The following is a 15,011-nucleotide window of genomic DNA, read 5'->3' as shown; positions in this document are numbered from 1 at the left end:
GGCAGAGACTCCCTCCTAGGACCGCTCTACATCTGGACATGGGGCTGGCCAGCCTATCCATAGCTAATGTGCGCACAACCAGAGAGGCCTTCCTGGACCACATCAATCAGATCTGGTCCCCAGTCTCACTTGATTGCTCTTTCTGCTCATTTTCTTTATAGTGCTGTTCATTTATTTGCAGCTTTATTTAATGCTTATCTTTCCTTTAAATTAGAAAGTCCACTGAATGTGGGAGAGAGGGGGGTGGGCATGGCAGGGGAGAGCAATGGAGGAAAAATGGGGACAACTATAATTGAACAACAATAAAAATATCTTTTAAAAAATTATAAGGGCACAGGTCCATGAGGGTACAGGTGGTATGTACATTTTTATTGTGGTAAAAAATCATTAAGTTACCCACCCATCTTAATCATTTTAAGTACAGTTTAGTAGTGTTAAGTAAACTTACATGGTTGAGAAACAGATATCCAGAAACTTTTCATCTTGCAGAACTAAAACTTTGGCCATAAAATAGTAACTCCTCCCCTAGACCCTGGTAACCACCATTTACTTCCTATATCTATAAATTTGGCTACTTTAGAAACCTTATGAAAGTGTAATCAGACAGCATTGTCCTTGGTGACTGGCTCATTTCGCTCAGCATAACGTCCTTAAGGTTCATCCATGTGGCAGCATGTGGCAGGATTTCCTTTCTTTTTAGGGCTGCGTAGTATTTCATTGTATATCTGTTACTGCATTTTGTTTGACCATTCATCTGTTAATGGGCATTTATGTTGCTTCTGTTTCTCCGCCACTGCAAAGAATACTGCAATAAACACAGGTATGTAACTATCTCTTTGACACCTTGTATTCAATTCTTTTGGATATATACCTGGAAGTGGGATTGCTACATCATATGGTAGTTCTAATTTTAATTTTTTTAAACTGCCATACTGTTTTCCAAAGACAATATGCATTTTTGTTACTAATGAATACCATACCCTATATTTTATATAATGCATGGGCATATAGTAGACCTTCAAATGTTGCTTGAATGTGTGACTGATGACAAGAGGGACTTGGGGGCAATGAGAGGCCCAGGCCTGTCCACCATGGCCTCTCTCGGCTAAGGCCTGATTGCAACCATCAGAAGCTCTGATACAGAGGCTTGTCCATCCTTTGCTATGGGGCTGAGACCAAATGAAACATAAAGAAAAAAAACAAAATACTAGCAGCTGTCATGCGAAGATGTTTTTATTAAAATCCCAAGTCCCCTTGCTTTTTATTCACCTTGCTATCTACTCTTTTCCTCTATTTAATTTGCAAATTTCTCCTAAAACAAAAAGGAGAAAAGAGAAGCAGAAATCCCAGTCTCAGTGGAGAAATCTCCCCAAGGTCCTGAGGTAGCAGGGTATGGCAGGAGCTATAGGTCTCATTCCTGGTTCAGGTGGCCTAGAAATGACCGAGGTGAGGTACTCCCTCATGGATAATGTCCTGAATCATCAACAATGCCCTGGAGAATGGCTGCCACCTCCTGGTGTTGACTGTAACTGCCTCTGGCCAGCTGGATCAGGACTGCCATGTGGGCATTGTGCTGGTCTAGGTGGCCCTGTAGCTGGGCCACTGATTTCCAGGTCAATTTGCTGACCAGCCACCTGCTCTCTGCCATTTCAGCTGCAATAATGGCAGTAGGAGTGTGGGGGCCCCTGAGAGTCCTGGCATTGGGCTGAAATGGCACGCTCAGCCTGCCCATGCTCCAGGGGGCACTGCAGACACCCCTGGAGTGTTTGGGGCTAATGATGGAGTCTATCTCTGAGGCTGGTTTCTCTTTGGAGATTCTGGCCTCCTCTGGACTTTTTTTGGAGAAGAAAGAGCAAATTCTAGCTGCTCTTCTGATCCTATTCTTTCCAGGTCCCAGAATTAAGACTAGAAAAATTTACCATGAGGGCCAGTTATCAACTACATTTCAGGCAAGAGCCAGTATAAGCCAGTGGAAGGATCCCTGGGCTTGGGTTCTAGTGTCAGTCTTAGCATTAACTGGCAGTGTTACCTTCTGCAAATTACTTTCCTCTGAGTTAGTTTCCTTAGGTGCAAAATGCAAAGGTTGAAGACAATTTCCAGCTGTCCCTTCCAGCTTACATATGCTGACTCTAAAATCTGTAATGAAACCATGCTTTTTTACATTTTCAGGAATTTTGAGGGGTCCTGATCTTGGTTTTATCATTTATGACTTCCTTCTCCAACCAATTCCATGGCATCAAGGCTTTGGTAGAGCACATTTGGCCACTTACCTGTCCCAGGTCCTTGGACTCCCTGGCTAATGTCCATCTCAATTGTCTTGTCAACTTGGGTACCAGCTGGGCTTTCAGGAATGAGGTCACTGGACAGCTCTAATGCTTCCACTTCCAGCTTAAAATGATACTCTGTCTCCATCTCCGTCTCTGGTTCTGGTGCCTCCTACTGCTGCTTCTGCTGGGGAGAGTAACCTTTTGCTCATCCACACACGGCTGGGTCTGCTCCCTCAGGTGGTCTGGGCTGCTGCCACCCATGACCTGCTCTGTAGAAGGGGCAGCCCTTGGCAGAAGCTTTTTTTAGAGTGCAGGATGACCACGCGGACATTCTTACAGGCCACATTGTGGGCCTTGAACTTGGTTCAACATTGGTATGCATGTCAGACACATCCCTGCTCCTGAAGGCACTTGGCCACATCATCATAGGCTGCTGTGTTGTGGTGAACTGTCTTCAGGCACCTCTTGATGGCAGGTTTCTCCATGGTGACGAGCACATGCTGGATCTCTGCTGGAGCCCAGTGGGCCCCAGGTGGATTCTGCTGCGGTGCCTGGCATGGTCCCGCTAGCTCCTGGCCTGGGAGCATGAGGGCTGAGGCCATCAGTGCAAGTTCTGGACTGGTCCTGTCAAAGACAAACAGCACTGGACACTTGTTAAGGTGGCAAGACAGATTTTATTCAGATTATCGCAGTAGGGAAGAGAGACTCCAATGTCAAGTGAACTCAGTACCAACTAAGGCAAAGGTGACTAAGGTTTTTTAAGGGGTTAAAGGGAGTTAGAACTTTTAGAGATAACTAAGAGGGTCTATAAGAAAGTGAAAAGGAGAGAACAAAAAGGGGCTAGGAGACTTTGGGGATCTAAAAAGGGGAGAAGAAGAGATGGGAAATTGCTGGGGTCACCTTTAGGGACACAGCTTAATGCAGGAGGAAGCCAGGCTAAAGTTTAGTCACATCTGTCGGCACAATGTTTGGGCAAGTCCTTTGTGCCAAGTGGGAGCTACGAATCCACAGTTGCCTCCTGGTGCCTAGTCTCCCTGTTAGAGCATCTGGAGGCTATGGGCCAGTAAGACTGGGATTCCTTTTCTTCCCTCATACCCCTGTGAGTGACAGGAGGGTCAGGGTAGACTACATGTAGGCAAGGTTAACATGGATAGCACTGTAGTCTGTTTTCACTTCTAGTGCAGAGAGTGTCTGGTATGGCAACAGGTGAGGGACAATGGTATTGAAGAAAGGATTCCCAGAGAAGCCCTACCACTGCAGAATTTTCTATGGCCGCTGCTTTTGTGATCCTTTAGCTGCTGGAAATTATCAGTGGTGTGCTGGGTACAACAGATGATGCTGTGGAGGTTCCAAGATAGTAGAACTTGCTAATGTCATAGGTCCTTGTGCTCTGCCCTGTTTTGCTCAGATTAGAGTTTATGGAAGGGGCGGGGGACAGCACCAGGGAGCTGTAGGGGTCATCTACCCCAGCTGACCCACCAGAGACCACAGACCTGCCCAGAATTCAACAAGACTGGCTATCAGTTTCCTTGGCCACCCCAATCTGTGACAGGGAGAGGTAAATATACACTCGTTGCCTTGCCTGTCTTGAGGCAGTCAACTTCTTTCAAGTAGGCCACAGGTGGCTTTGCCCACTCATGTCTGTCTCATCAAGTATGCAAATGCCTGAGCTTCAAGTAGACTCCTTGCCTACTTGCTTCCACTTCGGCTTGGGTCCAGAATAGCTCACTGCTAAAGGGCCAGCAGATCTACGCTGGGTGTCCAATGAGCAAGCACACTCAAGGTGGGGCCAGTGACCCTCTAATAGACTGTTTGCACATACGTCTTCGTTGGAAAATCCCTTCAATGGCAACCAAGCAGACTAGACCAGTTCCCACAACACAGTTAACAGAAACATCTTGTGTGGCCAGATTGCTGTCTCTGTTAAAATAGTACCGCCCACAAGCTGTAAGTACCTGCTGGTTTCTCTTGAAAAGAGAGGGTTGTTATCAGACCAGGGCTGGCTTCAGAAAGCCAGGACTGGGTGTGAGAAGGTGACCGGGGGCCCCACACTTCAGACTGGGACACAGGGGAGGAAGGAAATGAATACTAGGTGTGAGGAACTGCCTGCCACATCCCTCTCCTCTATCCTTTTGACAATAGCTCTCTGCCACAGCTTCCATAAAGTGAAAACATCAGGTTCAGGATTCTTGGCCTGCTGCCCCAAAAGCTCCCATTTCCAGACACAGCCCCCAGTCTACCTTCCTTGTCCTCCTGACAAAGCACTCTGTGAAGCCTAGAAGCTGGTTTGAGTGTCCCAGCTTAGAGGTGGTGATAGAAAAGGCTTAAAGTTTCAAATTGTGAGAGCTTGGAAGAGGACCCAAGAAGGGGGTAAAGCAAAAGAGAAAGGCTTAGAGGGCTTAAGTGAGACGCCAGGAAATCGCTTAAGATCTAAAGCTGTGTATTCAACGTTAATTCAAAGATGTTCATTAAGGCTTACTCTCTGTCAGGTCTTGTGCTAAGCATTCAAGGTAAGAAGGGCAGTAAGACATGGTCCAGTGGGGGAGACAGATTTGTAAACAGTAATTGCAGTACAATAAAAGGAACAACAGAAAGACATCAAAGAGATGGGGTCATCCCATCCCACTTTCCTACAGGGATATGTTGGGGGTGAGCAAGGTCAATTGGTAGTCCTCTACTATAACTCCTTCTCCTTCTCTCCCTCTCTCTTCTCCCCCTGTTTTCTTTCTCCTCCACAGCTGTCCAGTGGTACCCAAAGCATTCTCTTGCCTCACAAACAGAGCACATAGTTAAATGAGTTATTGACTCCTGTCCTAAGGAAACAGAACTTCCCAGTGGAACTGGGCTGTCCAGGTCCTTAGTCTCCTGCTGTGAAGAGGACTCATTATGTTAGATTATTGTTTTGTCAACTGAGGTTTCCTAAATGACAAGAAATCAAGTTCAAGTTCTAAGATCTAAACTAGTCAGACAGAAATAGTCTAACACATAGAAAAGAAGAAAGTATCTGGCTGGATGGTTTGGCCTAATGTGTTTGTTTTGAATTTGAATTTTCATATATAAAAGATAATAGTTTGAAACTCTTACCAGTTTCAAATGATATAGTTTGAAACCCAAGTACCTGCCACTCACATTTTATGTTAACATTTTGTCATGTTTGCTTCAAATTGTTAAAAAAATATTTATATTCAGTGATAGATTTATTCCCCCTACCTTTGCCCCTCCTCCAGAAGAAATCACTAATAAGTTGGGTTGCATCATTCATTCCCATGCATATTGTTATTGTTGATATAGTTGTGTGTTTTTAAAGAACGGTAACAATGTAAGTTTCAAAACTTTATATAACAGATTTAATACTGTGCATATTTTTTGTTATCTGATTTTTTTTCACTTAGTATTCTCTTGATATATGAGGCTACAGGAAATTTCAGTATTCCACTGTAAAAATAAACCAGTGTGTTTCTTATTTCTTTCTGTCATATTTCTTATACCTTCTGCTTAACATGCTTTTCTGTGATTTTTTTTATCATCTCTTTTCCTGTTGTCTTCTGTGTAGTGATGGTGTTTTCTTCTTTTCTTTCTACTACTTTGGAAATGATACATCTATTTCAGTTTTCTGGTCTTTATCCTTAAATCATTTATCCTTAAATATCTGCCTTCAAAATGTCTGTTTTCCTTCTGAAGAAACAAAGACCTTAGAATATTTAACTCCAGTCTGCTCTACACATTTGTCATTATTATTGTTTAAAGCTGTGCTGTTTAATATGGTTATCACTAGCCACATGTGGCTACTTAAATTTAATTAATGTTACATTTAATTTAAAATTCATTTTATTGGTTGCATAGTCACATTTTAAATGCTAAATAGCCACATGTGGCTAATGACTCCCATACTGGACAGAGTAGATATAGAAAATGTCCATCATTGTAGAGAGTTCTGTTAGGCAAAACTAGTTATTCTCATTTAGTTTTTACCTCCCTCCAAGTTAGTTATTTTTTTATTATTAATAATATTGCTTTTTAGAGTCAACACTTTAGGTTTACCTTCTGTTTACCAATTTCTTTGCTCACCAGTGTTTAATCCTTACTTCTGTACTTAGTTTCTTTTTTCCTGTAATGTATGCCTTAGGAATCTACTATGAACTGAATTGTGTCCCCCTCAAATTCATATGTTGAAGTCCTAACCCTCAGTGATGGTGGTTACATTTGGAGATAACCTTTCAGAGGTAGTTAAGGTTAAGTGAGGGCATGAGGGTGGGGCCATAATACAATATGTGTTATTTGAAGAGGAAGAGATCTCTCTCTCTCTTTCTCTCTCTCTTCTCTCCTCCCCACTCCTCTTTCTCTCTGCATGTCCTCAAAGGAAAGGCCACTTGAGGACTCATCAAGAAGGTGGATGGATGTTTGCAAACCAGGAGAGCTCTCACCAGAAACTGAACTGTGCCAGATCTTGACCTGGGACTTCCAGCCTCCATAACTGAGAAACAAATTTATTGTTTAAGCCACTCAACCTGCAGTACTTTATGATGGCAGCCCTAGCAGACATATAGTCCATTCAACAAAGATCTGGAGTGTCATTCTGAAAGTCTTCTATTTAGCCCTAACTCTTTAATAGCAAAGCATATAATTCTGGGTTGCCAGTTATTTTCTTGGGCCCTTTGAAAATATTATTCACTGTTTTCTGGCCTTTGTTGTTACAGGTGAAAAATCAGCTGTCAGTCTAAACTTTTGTTCCTCTTTTCTTTTGGATTGATTTTAATAATTTCCCCATATTTCTGGCACCCTGAGTTTCACTGCAGTTTGCAGTGAAGGTTTAACTTTAAGTCAAGGTTTAACTTTATATTCCTTGCCCAAGATTCATTATGATTCTTTATTTTTAAAGATTTTTTTGTATTTTTTAAAAGACTTTATTTATTTATTTTTAGAGAGGGAAGGGAGGGAGAAAGAGAGAGAGAGAAACATCAATGTTTGGTTGCTGGGGGCCATGGCCTGCAACCCAGGCATATGCCTTGACTGGGAATCAAACTTGCGATGCTTTGGTTCGCACCCCGCGCTCTGTCCACCGAGCTACACCAGCCAGGGCTCATTATGATTCTTTATTCTGAAGATTCTTATCTTTGATCAATTCTGAACATTTTCAGCTATTATTTCTTTTGTTTCCTTCATTTTTTAAATCCATCTGGAATTCCCATTTTCATTTTATCATTCATTCCTCTTAACTTCTCTTTACGTTTTTCATTTCCCCCATTCTGCTGCATTGTGGCACTTTTCTCAGCTCCATCTTCTAGTTTACTAGTTCTCTTTTCAGATGTTATCTATCCTGCTTTTAACCAGTCCATTAATTTACCCTTTCAAAAACTGAATTCTTTGCCCTGGCTGATGTGGCTCGGTTGACTGGACATCACCCCGCAAAGCAAAAGGTTGCTGGTTCCACTCCCATTTGGGGCACTGCCTGGCTTGTGCATTCAGTTCCTGGTCAGGGCATGTATGAGAGGCAAGTGATTAAGATTTCTTTCCTTCTCTTTCTCCCTCCCTTCCCCTCTCTCTCTCAATGGAAAAAAGAAAAAAGAAAAAGAACCACCCAAAAACTATTCTTTAATTCTAAAAGTTTGATTTGCTCAAATCTACCTTTGTTTCAGGATCTTGTGTCCTGAGTATTTTTTTACCTTTTAAAGAAAAAACCCCACAAAACCCTCTTTACTTACTTTAAATATATTGATATTGGGATCTACCTGAATTTCTCAGGACTTCGGTTGTCTAGATATGAAACAAGGCTTTATCTAACATGGCCTCTAAGATGACTTAAGCACTAACATTCTATCATGAACTCTGATATATTTTTTAATGAACACTATTGGCTGACTTTCCATTTCCAATTAATGAAGGTGGCATTGGAGCATGGCAGTGAATAAAGAATGGCTATTTTAAAAGCCACCTTCCCCAGATCTCCAGGGCTCTAAGCCAACACCTTCTGTGTTTTTTTTTTTTTTTTTAATATATCCCCTTCCTGTATCAGCAAAGAGAGAAGCAGATGGCTAACCAGATGAACACAGGCCAGGAAAAATATCCATCTGGGTTTGGTTTTTGGATGCTTATCAAAGAATCCAGTAAAAGAGTAGGGAGAAGGAGTAAAAACTAAACCTTGGCTAGTCAGATTTTTGTTTTGATCTTTCTAGCACTTAAAATACAAAATTAGAGTGTTAATGGGTTTTCTATATTCTCCAAAAACAACAGCATATTGGAGGGCTGAAAGAAGGATAATAAAGGCTTGTATTTCATTTTATCTAAATGTTCCCACAACTGAGCTAGAAGGATGTAGGAAGATTCTGACATGAACTGTGGGAATGAGCTGGAGTGGGGAATGGAGAAGGTGATCTTAGTATGTTCCTATAAAGAGCAAGTGAGTGATCAATACAACCATTTCTGGGGTTTGTATCCCAAGGTGCCTCACAAGCATCTTTTAAATTCTGTTTCCATGTTGCTAAATGTTCAGTGAGTAGAGGATGCAATGAGATTCAGTTTTCTGAGACCCTGGCTTTTGGTCTATCAAACTACTTGTGCATGCTGTGGACAGAACCATAGTTTCTTAGTCAAATGGCACAGGGTCAGTTAAAATTAATATTCAGTCTCTTTCAGAGAGCACTGGCTCTCTCCCAACCATGCCAGCTGACCATATGTAGCCATCATGCTTTTTCTGACTTATTATTTTCTTTGCTTAGAATTTTAGAATCAACTTGATTGAATGAAGTATACAATTTACATACTTTGCTTTAATGAGGTATAGTTGATATATACACTTTGTTTTAAAGTTTAATAAAACTATAATTTTCCCTCCTTTTCTATACTGTCCTAGACAAAGTTTCAGAACTAAATGTCCAAGTTACTGTATATTCCCCTGAGAGACTTGGTTATGCCTTACATTTCTTTTCCTGTGTTGTCTTGATGGCAAAACAATTGTTCATTCTAAATTAATATCTTAATAAAGATAATTAACATTTTACATGCATTTTGCAAGCCCCTGAGGCATGGTGTGTGAGGCCCATGCATTTATTTGACACACACATGTGTAATTTCTATTCCTCTCTCTCCCTCATCCTGATTTCCATCCAAAGAGCCTTAGATCTGTCCATTTTTCCTCTGAAATGTCTGTCTCATTCTTTTCTTTTTGTCTTTTCTCTGAACACCTCTTCAGACCTCTTTTCTTTTTTAAATAACCCCTTATACATATCCTCCAGCCAGATTAATCTTCCTAAAGCACAATTGATAGTCTCTCCTTTGCTCACAAGTTGTCAATGACCCTCTTTTGCCTCCTGCATCAAGCACAGTCTTCTTCCTCTGCTGTTCAGTGTCCTCTACAGCCAGGCCCAGTACACCCGACTGCTTCCAGTCCTATCTTGCACTGACCTCTTAGGCTGACCCTTCATCCTAGCTACCTTAGTCTCCCAAGGATTTGGTCATTTGTTGCCTTTACATTTTGCTTTCAATGTCATTGCTGACCCATCTCCCTAGAAGAAACACTGCCCACCTTTTGATCCTCACATCGAATACTACCCCCTCTCTTTAGCTTTACCTCATCACCCCTGTGTAAGTCACACCTGCCATTTTTACTGCACATGGCACTTTGGACCATGCCTACACACAGGTTGCTTTTTCTCAGGATTATTTCTGCTTGTACCTTGTTTTCCATGTTAGATTGTAAACTTTTGATCTTTGTACCTCCCCTATGACCTAAATAAAAATACCCACAGCGTTATTTATAGTGTGAGTACATATAGCATCTCAAAGCCCTGTTGTTTGAATAATGACAAATGACAGGCATTTAAAGTATTTTGAAACTTCAAAATGATGACACAGAGTTTACTTGAAGGGTAACATAGAATAAGAACTGATTGTAAATAGTGCCTGATGTACTGTCTCATACACAACTCACACATAATTGATCAATTGAATGAATACACAAATGTTCCAGGAGACACACGGATGCTAGCCTATCTGTAAATCAGCAGAAGGTATTCATCATGTCCAGAGAAATGTCTCTTTACACCTAAAAAGTAAAATGAGAAAGAAAAACTACAATGCACTAAGAATACAACAGACTGTCTTTTTAAAAGTTGATTAAAGTATTTTAAAATATACAGTATAAAATATAGAATGTTTCACTTAACATTTAGGTATATCCTACTGAATCTTAAATAGTCATTTGTTTTTAAATGCTATTCAATATAGCCATATATATAGACCTGGGTTCAAATCCTGCCTCTGTCCCTTATTGGTGTAGGATTCTGTAATATTTTAAATGTTAGTTTCCTTATCTGTAAGATGAGGATTAAAAATAACCACATCACAAGGTATTAGAAAGATTAAATGAGATCATGTGGTAATGTGCATAGCATAGTATCTGGTTTATAGTACATGTTCCATAAATGGTTGCTATTATTTCAAGTTAAATCATAGCTACTTCAAGAGATAGATTTTCACACCCTAAAGCTGTGCTAGTATGGTTGCCACTAGCCACATATGATCGAATACTTGAAGTGTGTCCAGTCTGAAGACAGGTGAAGTATAAAAAACACACTAGATTTTTAAGAATTAGCACAAAAAGGTAAATATCTCATTAATACTTTAAAAATATTGATTACATGTTAAAATGACATTTTGGATATATTGGGTTAAATAAAATATATTATTAAATGAATTTAACATGTTTTTACTTTTTACAATGTAGGTACCAGAAAATTTTAAGTTATATATGTGACTTGCATTATATTTCTGCTGGGCAGCACTGATGTAGAGTGTCTGGTCAGGGGCAGAATTAGGTATACAGATGCTCAACTGATATTTGATTGGTTGATATGGCTAAATCTTTTAATTTCATTGCATTGACACATTATAGAGAATAAAATGACTTTTTAAAAATGCACTTATATCTAGACAGATTTACAGAATGAAGTTATTAGAGAATCTTACATACTGTATTCATATTCACTCAACAAGTTTTGGGTAATTTCCCCTGCAAATCTGTGGATCTAAGCACTGAAGCAAAATTCTTCAAACACATTCTCAATGAAATTGTGCAACTAGGAATGGGGATGACTTTTCAGGGATTAAGAAACCTGATTGCTGAAATTAACATTGGCAAATGACAATGAATCACAGGTTGTTGGTAGACCCCAACTGTGTTGTCAAATTTAATGGAGAAATTAGGGTCACTGATATCTTTTGGTTTCTGGATTTTCCTGCTTTTTGTAACACATCTAACCTAAAGGCTTCTAGGAAACAAGAGATAGGGGCAGGTGCTATGGGACTCTCCTCTCTTTACAAGACACAGTGGCTAACTCCAGGGACCATTTGGTTTCCCATTAAGCATAAGTCAAATGCCTCTGATGATTTTCAACACCAGCAGAGTTGGACCAGACTATTGTGTGTACTGAGTGTACCGTGTATACTGTGGCCCATATGAATGTATTATTCCTTTAGCCAGTTGGATTTACAGCAAACAAAGTCCTCAAAACAGTGTTTGCATTGGTTCTATTATCAAATTTGGTGGGAGTGGGAAGAGTGGCTTGAGTTTTGTTGTCTGAATTGTTCAAGGAATGTACCAGGCTGCTCCCCCACCTTTTTTCTTCAACATCTCTTGATCCCTCTCCAACCACTACCACCACCATTTATTTAGTGCTTACTACATGCCAGGAACATTTTTCAGTCTTTCATGTTATTAGCTCACTGAATACTCAAACCATTCTTTGAACTAGATATAACTTCTATCCTATTTTTTTCATACCAAACTTTCTATGTTTTTCTTTATTTTTATTGCCCATACTATTACAGATGTTCCCATTTTGCTTCCTCTTGTCCTTGCCCCCCTTCCCTCTGGCCATCACCACACTGTTGTCCTTGTCCATGGGTCAGGCATATATGTTCTTTGGCTAATCCCTTCACCTTCTTTCATCCAGTCCCTCCCACCCACCTCTCCTCTGACAGCTGTCAGTCTGTTCCATGTATCCATGCCTCTGTCTTTATATTTTTAAAGGTTAGAAAACTGAGAGTAATTAAGTTAAGAAAATCTGCTTGTCTTGGTGCTTATGACCCTACACTACAGCATCAGGGGAAGATTCTGACTTGTCCCTATCACAGAAGAGAACAATCTGCTTGGCCAGGGCAAGCCTGGGCCTGCAGGTTATTCCTTAAACTGCTCTGGCCTTAGAGAGGTAGTTCTTGACTTCCAAGCTTTTGTGGCCTTTGAACGTTAAAGGACTGTAATGGATTATGGCGCTTTCTTGAATGCTAAAGGCTAGTTATTAATCGTAGGGTATTTAGGGTATTGTTTGAAAAGTTCTGCAACATAGAATATTATTCATTGATTTCAATAAGGACATATATACATGCATATGTATATCATTTAGTAAGCATAAATGATATTTATTTAATAATACTTATTAAAAATTTTAAATTACATTATGCTTTTGGGTACTTTTTATTCCCCCAAGGACACAGAAAAGTAAAAGTACTACAAATGCAGCAATTTATTTTCCAATCTTCCTGCAAACTTCTGCTCTCCAAGGAGCTCCCTAGTGTTTAGCTTTGGAGATTACTTAGGTCTGTCAAGGCCAAGAGTGGAGTGAAAATGGATACGCAGGGAAAGCAAGAATGTGAACAAAAAAGAAAACCATAGATATACAACTTTATCAGATTACATATGCTTCTTTATTTTGAGTAAGAAGCAGGGAGAACCTTTGGCCAAACTCAGCTAGACTCTGTATGAGATATGTGCAAATGCTTCTAATTTTTTTAAAGCATCAATCTGATCAATTATTCTCTCTGCAATTTGAAGGAGCAGGAGATAACAAAGGAAACATCCTTTCCCTGCTCAAACATCTCATGCCCCAATGTTAAGAAGGGAAAAACACCAATTAAATATCTGTATGTCCTTCATGGCTGAAGATGATGATATTAAAGACTTGATAAATGGAATTGTCTCCAAGTCTCCAAGTTCTCCGTAGGTTCGTGGAATGCTTGAGTGGGATAGATTACTAAGAATTTTTTCTAATTTCCTCATATTTTATATGAAGAAAATGAAGCCCAGAGAAGTGTGCTAGATTCAAAGATTTGGTTTTCATACTTCCACTACTTTGGACTTTCCATTGCAAGTTACTTATTTTTCATTGAACTAAGCTTCCTAGTTCTTACAGTGTCAATTTCAAGTTTTTCCAGAGCAGAAAATATTGTCAGTATTGCCTTCAATATATCCATAATATGGCAGTTGTGATCAAGTGATAAAGACATTCTTAAGTTATAAGTAATTATTCCTTACTATATAATTGCAAACAGAATCCTCATTCTAGATTTTTCTGTTTTTGGCCTGTTAAAGAAAAGCAAGCAGTCAGAGAAGACTGGTATTTTTTCCTCTAAGGATAGATTTACCTGCCCACCAGGATGACACAATACCCTAATCTGCATAATAACTAAAAATACATATACATACAAATAGATAGCATATTTATTTTGTTTAGGCAGATTATACTTAGAATACAGGCACAATGAGTCTTACAGACCTTAAAAAAGCTAATAAGTAGTTGGCCAAAACTTCAGATATAGAATTAACAGATAGCTAGTATTGGTCAATCTGGTATTTTCATTTCCTGTTCCATAAAATTAAAAACATGCTGGGGTAATGAGACTGTTCCTTACTGTGCATTGGGTGGTTACATGGGTTTATACATAATAAAGTCTCATTGAGCTATAGACTTAAGATTTGTGCATTTTGCTGTATATAACTCAAATGTAAAACTAAAAAATATTTAAAAGCTGTAAAAGGCCAAAAACAAACAAAACTTGGAAATGCAACGGCTCTTTTCTATTTCAGACTTGCTTTATCTTAATTACTGATCGGTATTTAAGAGTGTCTTGACACCTCCCCCCTTTTTTTTGTTTCTTCATGTGTTTATCTTTCACTAACTGTTATTTTAAGAGACCCCGTGATCTTATAAGGCGAGAAAGCCTTTAACTTACCCGTTTGAAAGATGGTGTAGTAATTATGTCCAAAATTTTGTGTAACACATGAGGCCTTCTCTAGGGTTGCGGGGTAGACACCGAAAATTTCTCTTTCACTTCACGCTCCTCCGCGGCCTTATATTTTTACGGGGTATTTCAGGCAACGGTATTCTGTTACCGAATGGGTCGCTGAACTACAAAACCATACATAAAGGTGCTATGATTCTATTCTCAATCTCAGATTCTCAAAATTCACTTTATTTCCCTGGATGCTGCTTAAGAAAGATATCCAGCACACTTGATTTGAATGTATATTTTAAAAACTATTTGCTTTTACGTTTTCATTTCCTTGCGTTATAATTCCCCATTCGCTGACGTTTAGTCTTCCAGTGCTACCGTCTGCCAGTTTGTTTCCGGTTCGGCGGTGACTTTACGAGTGATTGAAAAACACCAAACATCCGGAAAGGGGGGGAAGACTACGACTCCCAGAATGCACAGCTTCCAGTTCTCACCCGCCTTCTGCTCGTGGAGTAGTCTCGAAGAGCCTCCTTTCGGCCCTCTTTGGTCAGCTTTCCCACCAGTGGGGGAGCAACAGGGAGGGGAGAAACACAGCGCCCAGGCAGATACATTTCCTGCGGCCACTTGGCGCCGCTAGTGAACGCGAAGTAGAAGCTCTCGATTGGGTAGCATTTGGTTTTGGGTAAGAAGAGTTAACCAATCAGAATATGTACATCCTCCCAGAGGTTCTGCCCCTTC

The 15,011-nt window shown here is 40.1% G+C and overlaps 1 long non-coding RNA gene across 1 annotated transcript; it reads right to left on the bottom strand.

Moving 5' to 3' along the window:
* Positions 1–361: 361 nt before the first annotated feature.
* LOC123821956 lies at positions 362–14,653 on the bottom strand. Its single transcript, XR_006786190.1, has 3 exons — positions 14,274–14,653; positions 2,271–2,891; positions 362–805 (listed from the first exon to the last, which is right to left on the bottom strand). It is a non-coding gene; the product is annotated as an uncharacterized LOC123821956 (long non-coding RNA).
* Between the last annotated feature and the right edge of the window lie 358 nt (positions 14,654–15,011).

This window comes from Phyllostomus hastatus, unplaced genomic scaffold, assembly GCF_019186645.2.
Source record: "Phyllostomus hastatus isolate PE091 unplaced genomic scaffold, TTU_PhHast_1.1 phas_contig_40, whole genome shotgun sequence".
Classification (NCBI taxonomy): Eukaryota; Metazoa; Chordata; class Mammalia; order Chiroptera; family Phyllostomidae; genus Phyllostomus; species Phyllostomus hastatus.
This window is presented reverse-complemented; position numbering and strand designations above follow the sequence as displayed.